Source organism: Saccostrea cucullata, unplaced genomic scaffold (assembly GCF_032062105.1).
Source record: "Saccostrea cucullata isolate Sc308-1 unplaced genomic scaffold, CSIRO_AGI_Scuc_v1 ctg288, whole genome shotgun sequence".
Taxonomy (NCBI): domain Eukaryota; kingdom Metazoa; phylum Mollusca; class Bivalvia; order Ostreida; family Ostreidae; genus Saccostrea; species Saccostrea cuccullata.
The window spans coordinates 127,499-138,803 of record NW_026924061.1 but is presented as its reverse complement, the minus strand read 5'-3'; the positions used below and the strand labels follow the sequence as shown (position 1 = coordinate 138,803).

The 11,305-nt window shown below is 34.1% G+C and overlaps 1 protein-coding gene across 10 annotated transcripts in view; it reads right to left on the bottom strand.

Moving 5' to 3' along the window:
• The window catches only part of LOC134265618 (filamin-A-like), a 72,562-nt gene extending 69,205 nt beyond the window's left edge, over positions 1–3,357 (bottom strand). For all 10 annotated transcript variants that reach the window (XM_062747841.1, XM_062747846.1, XM_062747845.1 and 7 more), the window contains exon 1: positions 3,202–3,357. The gene's annotated coding sequence lies outside the window, so the exon portion shown is untranslated. The remainder of the gene's footprint in view (positions 1–3,201) is intronic.
• Positions 3,358–11,305: the final 7,948 nt, after the last annotated feature.

Below are 11,305 nucleotides of genomic sequence, written 5' to 3'. Positions count from 1 at the left end.
ATATTGTGCAGCCCACTCTAAATAAAAAAGATTGAATCTGGCCCTCCCCTTAAAAAAACTGAATTTGCTTCCTATGTGCTCGTCTATGCATAAATAATTACATTAAAAAAACTAACTTTGAAAAAACGACATGGAAATAATTCAATGTAATTTTTTAACTTTATGGGGTCAGTATTTTGGGACTGTTATTTACTTCATATATTATATATGCATCATATGGATTAACTCTGTATTGATATAAATCAACTCAGCACCAGAACTGATTGTATTGCATGTATTTATTTTCGTGTACTGAATTGAAAGCACATGAAATCATGTATATATCTAAGATAATCTTATAACCTACTTCATGATTATATGTGACGTATCATTAACACTTAGCGCCATCTGTCTAAACAAAACCATATTTTCTTTGAAATTTAAGACTTATATCGTCTGCAAAAAACCCAGACAGAATCTGATTACATTAAGGTAGTACGAACAGTAGGACGTCATGTGACATTTTATTGCTCCTAGAAGTAATGCGCTCCAAGAACAGCAACTCTTTTTATACTGCCCAAATGGACCAAATGTAATGTATTCTATAAATTCGGATGTTTAATTCAACATCTTTATTTATTAATTTTAATAAATGTGGAAAATATTGTGAGTGTGTAGCTAATTCTCTAGTAATCGCCAAGGTGGAGAAATACACTAAAACGGGCAGTTATACTAGCACATACACCAAAAGTTAATTAACTTTACACTTGCATGTAGAATTTACATTTGGCATATCTTACTTTATGATACAATTCTTAAAATATTTAAAGACTTGAAGTTCTTGGAGATTAGTTTATCATTATCATCCTCTCATATACGGAAAAGAAATTGGAGGCATTTACATGCAGATTTAACCATAACATGCATAAGGGACGTCATTCATGACAACAAAACACAACGCGAGAGGAAAGGGAATTTTTTTCATGTGTAAATTAATTTTTTTTTAATTTTAAAATCTTCTAATAAAAAAATTATCAATTGATTGTTATAATAATTAGGAAAAAAACCTTTGGAACAATAGGTCTTTTTTACTGGCCAAGTTCTTACTATCTTAAGTATTACAAAAATTAACAACCTCCCCTCAAACACCTGCTAGACAAGTGGCAGCTACCACAAAATTTACCTACCAAGTAAATAAAAATAAAGATCGGCACATTAGGCAATTCCATTAACCACGTAATGATGAAAGAGTCATCGAAAAGTCTGCGCATCTGCCAACTAATAGTCGTATAGAATGCTGAAGAGAGTTTTAAATAATTACACAGAATTTTTATGCTTTACGCGTTTTTTTCGCTCTCATTAAAACTCGCTCCAAAATTTTCAAACGAAAGTCTTTGACAGAACAACTAGTTTAACATGTTCACTATTCACTACTATTCAAGTTCAGTTGTGGAGGAGATTTTCATTTGGAGGTGAGGGGGGTGGGAGTGTAACAAGCAAAAAATCTTTTATAAGCGCAGAGTTCTCAGATGTTATTATTGAAGGGACCAAAACTTAAAGTAGCTAAGTTCTTAAGATGTACTATTTATCAGCAAAATTAATTATAAGAGGGAATTCAAAGGGACACGCCCAATGCCCCTGGTTCCAACGATCATGTTCTTAAGAGTCCAAGCTGTATATCGGCAAAATATGTTAGTAGTTTATCCAGACATTTTCAAATTATCATTTAATTTGGTCGTTCCAATACAATGGCCAAAGATGAAAAAGTCTTTTGTTTGCCGAATTATTACAATAGGATATCATTTTCCGGGCAATGATTGCCAGCTATATGTGTCAAATCAGGAATATATTTGCAGCATTTTTTTTTTGGTCGTGTCATTAGTTACTTTTCCTTCCTTGATAACAAACACCTTAAGAAATCATCGCTCGCCGAACAAAAAATCCTCACAAGGCCAGGGTTTCCGTGTCCAATGTGATCGTGAAATCCTGGCCACATTGTAAGGATGTAAGTTAATTGTCCTGTATATATGTCCTCCCAAAGTCGGACAGTCAAGTTCAAAAGTGGACACACACTCATGTTTGAGGATGTAAACATTAAAGATGTTTCTCAACAAAATACACCTAAACAAGTACTAATACGTCCTATAATACCCGAAAAGCAATCCAGCGAATTTTTATAGAATTATGTTTTTTATATGATTCCTTGGGGGGGGGGGATGCGTTTTCATTAAAATATATGTACAGGTATTATCCTAAGAGTATCATAATCGAACAATAATGGAGAAAAACAAATGTTTGAAAGGTATTTCTTTGACTCTTTTATGCTCTGGGACTTTGGTTTTGGCAAAGGAGACACGGAAAACAATTTATACATTATAATATGGAGATAAACTACAGATTCTCGAAATGTCTGACTTACATGCGAAATTTGATTTTATTCGATAAATAATCAAAGTCTCGCATCTCGCGATGGTTTATCAGTGATGCGTGACAAATAAGGAATGGCGGATCTTTCTGCATGTGCTTCCTATATATCCGACATCACTGGATGTTTGTTATTTATCTTGTACGATTCATGTGTTGTCGACAAAGTCTGTCAGTTTTGACTAACTGAGAAAAGCTTGGCAACTTAGCAAGGTGCATAACTCCGCCCGACGACGATTCGCCAAAGACGGTTGTAGAATTTCCAAGAAAGTGTCGCTTCAGCATTTCTGTCAAAACCTCCGCACATTTCCGCCATGTAACACAGTTTTACGTAAATTTATCAGAAAAAAATTGGGTATCTGATCTTGGGATCGTTTGTTAATTACTACGCAACTTTGTTAATTAACACAATATTGTTTTATAACTCTACTTAAAAATTTTAACTAAACATGCAATGTCCAACATAATTGAACATAGGTTCTGATACATGACTTGTCAAGACAGGTCAACGTCCAAAAGTGTTAAAACAATGCAAGTACATGACTTTCCCATCTGTTTACAACTCACATGTACATGTCTTAAATCCTAACGTGACCACGACATACGACAAATTCCAATGGTTACAGATGACTTTTCTAGTATCCAACCTCTCTAAACACTTCAAAACATCATTACTTACAGCTAGAAGGTTAGCCGGTACAATGAAATTTTGATTAAAATATGAAACAACCGTTACGAAAAACGTGTTCCAAAACAATTAAAATCTTCAAGAAATTAGAAATGGTAAAACAAGCTTACAGAAAATGTTTCCTGGTCTGGTAGCAGCCAAAGAAAATCCCAAGTGAACCAAAACCTCAAGTCAAAACAGATCTAGTCTAAAGGTTCCCAGCAAAAGAAGGAACTACTTGTGTTTCGCGAAAACTTTTTTTTCTCACTTGTGCCAAACTAGATCGGGTTTATAAATACACCGAGACAGATGCTAAGGATGAACCTGGAGGTGTTCCTAAGAAGCCTCGTTTGATTTTGATGATAAACTCGCGAATCTTCTTCTGCAACCCGGTGTTTCCATATTTGGGGGATGCTCGTAAGATGAGACGCTTGATGCGTGTAGTATAGAAAATTACGTAGGAACCGAATTGTTCGGGTGCCCTCGCTCGTTTTCTTGTGTTATTTATCAAAACCTATTGGGTTTGAGAAAGATATTTTTAAGAGAGTGTGTAATGTGTATTTACTACAGAGTAAGATGAATGCAGCGGTAAGGTATGCAAGAATCATTGTGGTCAGTGCATTCTGTACAGTCATTAATGATAAGTACCGAATGTTTGCGCGATAGTATCATTCGGGATTGGATATTAATCAGATATACAAGGATTAGAACACAAGCAAATACAAATCGGAACTTCTTGAAACCCAAGAGATCTTTATGGGGATACGGAGCCATCTGTTCTCAGCCGCCACCCCCCGGCGCGCGTGCGCTACCGCGCCTTGCGCGAGACTGGGATTTGTTATCGTCAAATGACGATGAGGCTGATGATTTTATTAACGAACATGATAAGAAACAGATGACCTAGTCAACCGTCTACAGATGTTTTAAAACAATCTGGTTTGTTGTCAATGGTTGAAAAGAAAAGTTACCGTCTGGAAAGGGGTTAACCAAGCATTCGAGACATAAAATTACTTATATTAGACATCTGCTGAAGCCTGAACCATTCACTGGTTCTGCTATCCAACGCTTATTCTGTCAAGATTTCAACACTAACAAATTGTAATTAAACCAAAATGAAGAAATACATCCCTTCAGGGGCACTACTAAGAACTATAATAGTATTCTACAGATCGGCAGAATTACTGGTGGGCACGACCATGCACCCCCACCCCCGGTCCCTGGTAATCGTGTTTTTACAAAGTTTATACCCGGGCTTTTGACATTTTGACAAGTCTGGCCCAAAATTACAACAATTACGAGACTGAAGTTATAAGAACCCAGCATTACGCGAGGGATATAGAGAATGAATCACAGGGGAGGCGACCTCTAAGATATTGGAGTTTTCTCCCTTTGCTTGTTACGTTGGCCAGACGGAGTTTTATTTGGTGTGACATCTATGTTTAACGTTGGTACACAATGTCACTTCAAAACGTTATATAACCGTCAACTTTAAAGTATATTCTGTCTTTTATTGTTGTTTCTTCTGGCCAATGCTCTAAGAATTAGGTCATGCCACTGTACAGAACTCTAAAGTGGTAGGTCTATAGAATGTACCCACCGTCATTTTGAACCAATGCGTATATTTGTGACATATATTAAGCACACAGGTCAAAATATCCTTTCAAATACTATGCAAAAATTATCAAGTCGGTAAAAAAATTTCAAAATGGCAAACCTATGTCAGACTTGAAAATTCATCTCTTTCGTAAAGCACTATACTTTGAAAATTTTTCTAAAAATTTCGACATGGAACGAACTTTCTTAACACATGACTTAAAGCACTTTATATTCTTCAATTTTCTCAGTAAATGTCCGACAAAAAACCTTAAAAGAGGAGATAAATGTTTTTATTCTGTTGGAATTAAATTTAATAAAAAATAAACAAAATTAACTTTCCCCCAGTCAAAAGAAAGTGAATATAACATTCTTTGTCCATTTTTAAATTAATTTCAATACCTCACCTGTTTTACTCAAGCCACATGAAGCACTTACACTTTTTAATTAGTTAGAATGCATGTAAACAGTCCTTATGTATATATATATGGATAGACGGTATAGTTTAAACATGACGCGTGACACCCGCTTTCTTCACCCCACCCTGCTGAAATCCACGAATTTTATAAAGATCTACATGTATACAAATAGAATTAAGAGGCAGGATGTATCAATTTATCGTCGTTAAATTTAATTTGATTTATATTTATTATTCAAATTTATATCTATTCATACGGAATTCGTCTTCGAATAAGTTCCTGAGTTTTGTATTTATTTATAAATGGAATGTCTTTAATTAATTGTACTTCCTAAGCTTAAGATATATGTTAAGTTCTACATAAACTGTATGACATACATACACACTCACTCCACTCGAAGGGAAAAAAGCCCCGCCCCTAATTCTAACCGTTACTATATTTATCTCCAGGGACCATGACGTACGTGAACAATATTGAATCTACAAAAAAAAAAAAAAAATGTCAAATTGACATGGAGTCAGGACCACCGTTTCTATAATTATTCTTTTTTTTAAATTTCTGTGCCAAACTTTAACTATGCCCTTTTACTATCCGGCTTTAACTATTTTGACCCAAAAGGTGATGATTTTAAGGTCAGACGAGACGTTCCTCAAAATCTGTTTTGTTTATCTTTGTAATGTATGAAAGATATTCAAAAATTTAATTACTTTCTGATTTCTAAACCAGTTTCTAAATGTCTTTAAAAAATTCAAACACTTAAACATTTGAAACTGGAAAATTATTTTTCTTCCCAAAAGGATTATATAAGAAAAGCTACCCCTGGTATCTTGCAGAAATGCCTGGTAAGGTACTTCAATTTTTTTGTGAGGAAACATGTTTAAGTAGCAATACTTCAATGACAAAATATTGGAAAATTTTATATATTACATGTATTAAGGAACGTTTCGTCTGTCCTTAACTACATGACTGAGAATTAAGAGAATAAAGTATTATGTGTTTGATTTCCTCTTTAGTCTATAAAATTTGCATTCTCAGCAAACAAAGGGGTTTTTGTGCGATGTTTGGTTGAAGAAAAGGTCGAAAATGTAAAAAGTTTAAGAGAAGGACAGACTGACGAAAGATAAACTTTGATCATGAACCTTTGGCTCGGTAAGCTAAAGATAAGCTACATGTTGTTTTTTATCAAGGATAGGTTTTTCTGACGATTGACATTGTACTTTATTTATTCTTATTAATTTTACGAATAAAACTTGAAAGTTTTCATATATATTTAAGAAGAAAACTAATTTTTATATATGTTTTCAAAATTTTCTAAAACCAGTTTATTAATTTACGATTCAAATAAATATAAGATTTTTTTTTTGTCGATGACAATATCAAACAATCGATGGTGTGGTACCTGTAAAATAAGGGATTCAAATTTTTACAAATCTTATAAAAGAGAGAAAACTTTCGGTGTTTTGAGGGAATTCATCCCCTATTATTCTGGATTGAAACCACAATGTAGTTTGAAAATCGCGTCAATGCATTTTAAACAAAACTATTAATTAAAAAAAAGAAGAAGAAAATGAATCATCTCACCGTATTATGCAACAGTGGCATAAAACATCAAATGCACAATAACTTCTGTGTGTCGTGAATGTCGTGCACAGTGCATGTTCGGTATCAACTAACCAATGAGGGGTCCCAGGCGGACCCTCGCTATTAGACAACACAAAATTCACAATGTCTCAGAAGCAGTTGTCTCATTCTCCATACAAAGGACACAGCCGAAGGAAGGAAAGCTAGAAAACTAGGAACCCTCTTTTGGCAATGCCCCCCTAAAAAAACTGGAATAACAAGCAGAAGTTGTGACCGAGTTTAAAAGTTTTGTGACAGACGGACAGCCGAATGAGATTTAAGTTCTCCTCGCTTTCGGAAAAGCGGGGGACAAAAAGAGGACGTGATGGGAGAGGAAACATCTCTTAGGACAAGGAGAGGAAACATCTCTTAGGACAACACGTTTCTAATGAATATTTTACCTTAGTTAAAATAAAAGTCAACATTTTAACGTAGGAAGAGTCTGCATGCACTCTAGATGGACATTGACCGATTTTCCTAATCAAAGATACCTACTTTTCTGCAGCAGAGTTTTGTTATACGTTGACCTCGTACTCATATACGATTCTAAATACATGCAGTTTTATGGTTTTTCGGTTACCTTGGTCAAGGATAGTTCAAAGATGAAACCCCGTCTTTTTATTAATTTAAAAAAAATAAAAAATACAGAACTTACCCGTTTTACTTCGTATTTGGCTTATAATTCCTCTTTTATTTTTATCATTTTCATAAATATGCATGACAAAAAATTAACACGGGTTATTTTTTTCATAAGTGAAGAAATAGTCATCGAGTCATTCCAGGAAGAAAAGCACTTCCATTAAAACAAATGTAACAGATGTAAATCTTGTACACATACAAAGGGAAAATATGATCAGAAACTGACTAATCCCATTCACCGGTGTGTTATCAAACGACTGGATAATGAAAAGAAGTGCCTGAAAAATATTTTTAATATTATCTTTCAATAAGTCATCTTTTACATTATCAGATCAGTATTTTTTTTATATGATATCAATATACTCTTTTTATATATTATAAGCACCATCCGCACTAATAGAGTTACATCTATAAATGAAATAACATGAGGGTCATGGGACACATCGCTCACCTCAGCAATGTGGTTGAGATTTGACTTATCTTGAATCTACACAACCTGACGATGTTCCCCATAAGATTCACATTTCCTGGCACAGTGGTTCTTGAGAAGATTTTAAAAACATGCCACGAAATTTTCACTATTTCTGAATTATCTCCCCTTGTATGAACGCATAGCCTTTCATTTGAACAAACTTGAATCCCGTACACCCAAGGCTTTGTGGCAAGTTTGGTTAAAATTGGGCCATGGCAGTGGTTCTTGAGAAGAAGTCGAAAATGTTTTAAGAATTTACAGATATGTCATGTTCTAAAATTTAGAACATGACAGATAGCTAGACAGCTACATTGGCGTCGGAAGCAAATTGAAAGTGAGGGGGGCTAAGTGTAAAAAAAAATTTTGTACCTTCAAAAAAACCTAACAAGCAAAAAAAAAAAAAAAAAAAAAAAAAAGGAAATATCCATTTCCCAAACACGAAAATCCTATTTCGTGGGGGGGGGGGGGGGGTAAGGTTCGAACTTCAGTACCAAAATTTTTTTCCAAACACCACCACTTTTCCCATTTTAAACCTATACTAAGACGTATCTGTGGAAAGTGGGGGGCTAAACCTAAAGATATGTTCAATGCCTATACTAATTATATATTTGTAAAAAAAGTGGGGGGCTAAGCCCCCCCCCCCCCCTAGCCCCCCGGTTCCGACGCCTATGAGCCAGACAGACAGATAGACGGACTATAAAGACAAAATGTGATCAGAAAAGCTCACTTGGGCTTTCAGCTTATGCAGATGAACTAAAAAGCATGGAATTAATAATTATTTCACAGGTCTTTAATGAAGTTAGACTTATTTTACTACTGGTGGTAGTGTTAACATAATTATATACTCGTTGAATGAAATTTTCAAATGTTTTTGCCTATCATAAGGATAAATCCTAGAAGCATTCATCAAATGATATAAGAAAAGCGAAATTTAAAGAATGCCAGTGATGTGAACCCGCCCAAGATGAATAACTCTAGATAATCACACTGGTTAGATATCTTCCTTAATGAAATAACTGGAAAATACACTTTGAACTCTTGAGTTTTTAAAAGACAATATAAAGATTAAAAATACTCCAATTCAGTCCAAAGTGAGTCAATAAGATATTAACTACATTCTACTCTTACATGCATATACTACCCTGAAGTGCTTAAGTCAATAAAATGAATTCTAACGTTTCCCTTTCAAACAGATCATTGAAATCAAATTAATTAATGTACAACAATATATTTTTTAAGAAGCTAAATTGTTTAGGAAAAAAGCAATTTGGACTTACGTCTCTCCTCTCTCACACAAGATGCTTTATTATGCTGTCAGTGAAACAAATTTACAAAGATCGTTTCCCAGTGTTATTTATATTTTTAAAAGACCAACAGACGAAGCAAATGTAATTTCCAGACAGACTACGTATAAAATATACAGCAATTTTCAAATCCCAAGGGTAAACTCGTATTGCGCTTTGAATATTAACCTTGGAGTATATACATGTGCATGATGCACTATGGAATGAAAGGCTGTACACTAAGAACGATAACTCTAACCCACCGCTGCATCACTTAGCAACCTTGACTGCTTTCCATATACAAGTATATACTGCCTATATTTGGTAAAAGTTGACCGATAAAAATATATGTTAATTAATATTTCCTTTTTCGGAATTTAATATTAACTGTAAAAAAAAAAATCGGTGTAATAAACATTACTTAAATTTTGTTAACGTTGGAAAAGGTTTTTTTCCCCCAAACAAATTGATGAACCCCGTTATCAACTTCTATTTCATTATCAAATCCTTGTTATTTACTCATTGCACCGTTGCAATCCCCAGGTTAAATAATTGAAATGTAAAAAAGCCCCTAAGATTAAATTGTTTTAAAGTTTATCACTCCGTTAGGTATTTCAGGTCACCATTTAATGTGCTTTGTTTCTTAGGGGTTATCATCTTGCATGTTAGAAATGTCTTTTAACTGAGATTCCCACCCAGTGCAGTCGAAATTTAGATATCTGCAGATGTACATGTTGAACATTTCTTTACCTATATAAACATTAATAAATGAAAACGACAATTAAAAAAATCCTTGCATTGATTGTTATATACTGATTTTTTCATAAATACACGTAAAAAGTTTGATGATTTCCGATTTTTCAACTAAAATTTTAATTTGAAAGTTTACCCTTAAGATATTGTATATTTCGTTTTAACAGTTAAATCTAAGGACAGAATACTCTTAATGTATTAAAATAAAGGTTACTGGTAAGAACAGCATATAAGGGGTTCGATCTTATTATTATTTTTTTTTTTTTTTTTGTTACAGGAGGGGTTTTATGCCCCAATAATTGAGGGGGGGGGGGACGTTACCAAAGTATTTGATTTCTTAACCTTGACTTTGGAGTCTTTACCACATTTTTTAATCATGGCCATAACTTTTGGTGGTAAAATTTTCATACCTCTCATGTGTTTTTCTTGTAACAAGACTTTTCTTGACCTTGACCACCAATTTGGACAAGTTTTATTTTCAATTGCTCGAGTTACGATTTTTACATTAAATATGTGTATTTTTTGTAACAGGACCTTTCTTTCGATATCAACAAATTAGACCCATTGACCTTGGAGTTTGAAAATATTAATCTTGACCATATTACTTCAGCACGGTAAGAGTTTGGTTTACATATTTTACAGGTGTATTTTCTGTAACAAGAAATTCACACAAATAATTTTTACAGATTGACCTTTTTTTGAAAAACTTGTTACCCTGGCTATACTTTTTTCACGGTTGATGCTAGCAAGAGTTTTCAAAATTCACAGGTATGTTCTTTATGAAAAGACCTTTCTAAGGATACCGAATCTTTGACCACTTAACCTTGACCTTGAATTTGACTTCCGTTTGAGGGTATAACCTTTGCCATTAGTTGCAGTACGGGGACAACATAACCACGTATTATTCTTAAGAACTGCATGTTGCTTGATTTTGTTGAAAAGTTTGGCCACACAAGAGAACAGGAGAAAGTTATCTCTGTTATTAAAATGAAGGCAAATGCCTCAAAAGAATTGTTGGCATCAATTAATTAAACTTGATTCAGAAATAATTACGTCATAAAACGATCACAGGTTCCCCTAAATTTGTAACCCCCATTGATTCGTTGATCGTCACCGGATGAAATATATGTATTTGATATAGGTTTCCTAAACATGGGGGCGGGTCCTCGCTCATTCATAAAACCGCTGTGACTCACATTTCGGCGGACACACAGGTATTGTGTATTAGCCGACATGTCATTGTCTAATTACAGGATCTAAGAATACACCTTGATAACCCAAAAATTCCACTAGGTCGATTTACCTTGAACACGATGTCTTACTGTAAGCTAAATATTTTGTATGCGTTCTCAAATATTTTGAAGTGCAACTCACTTTATATTAAATGAACCTCAATGAACTTGAAGTATAGAATAAGGTTTTTGCATATACACCTGTATTATCTTTCGTGAGCGTT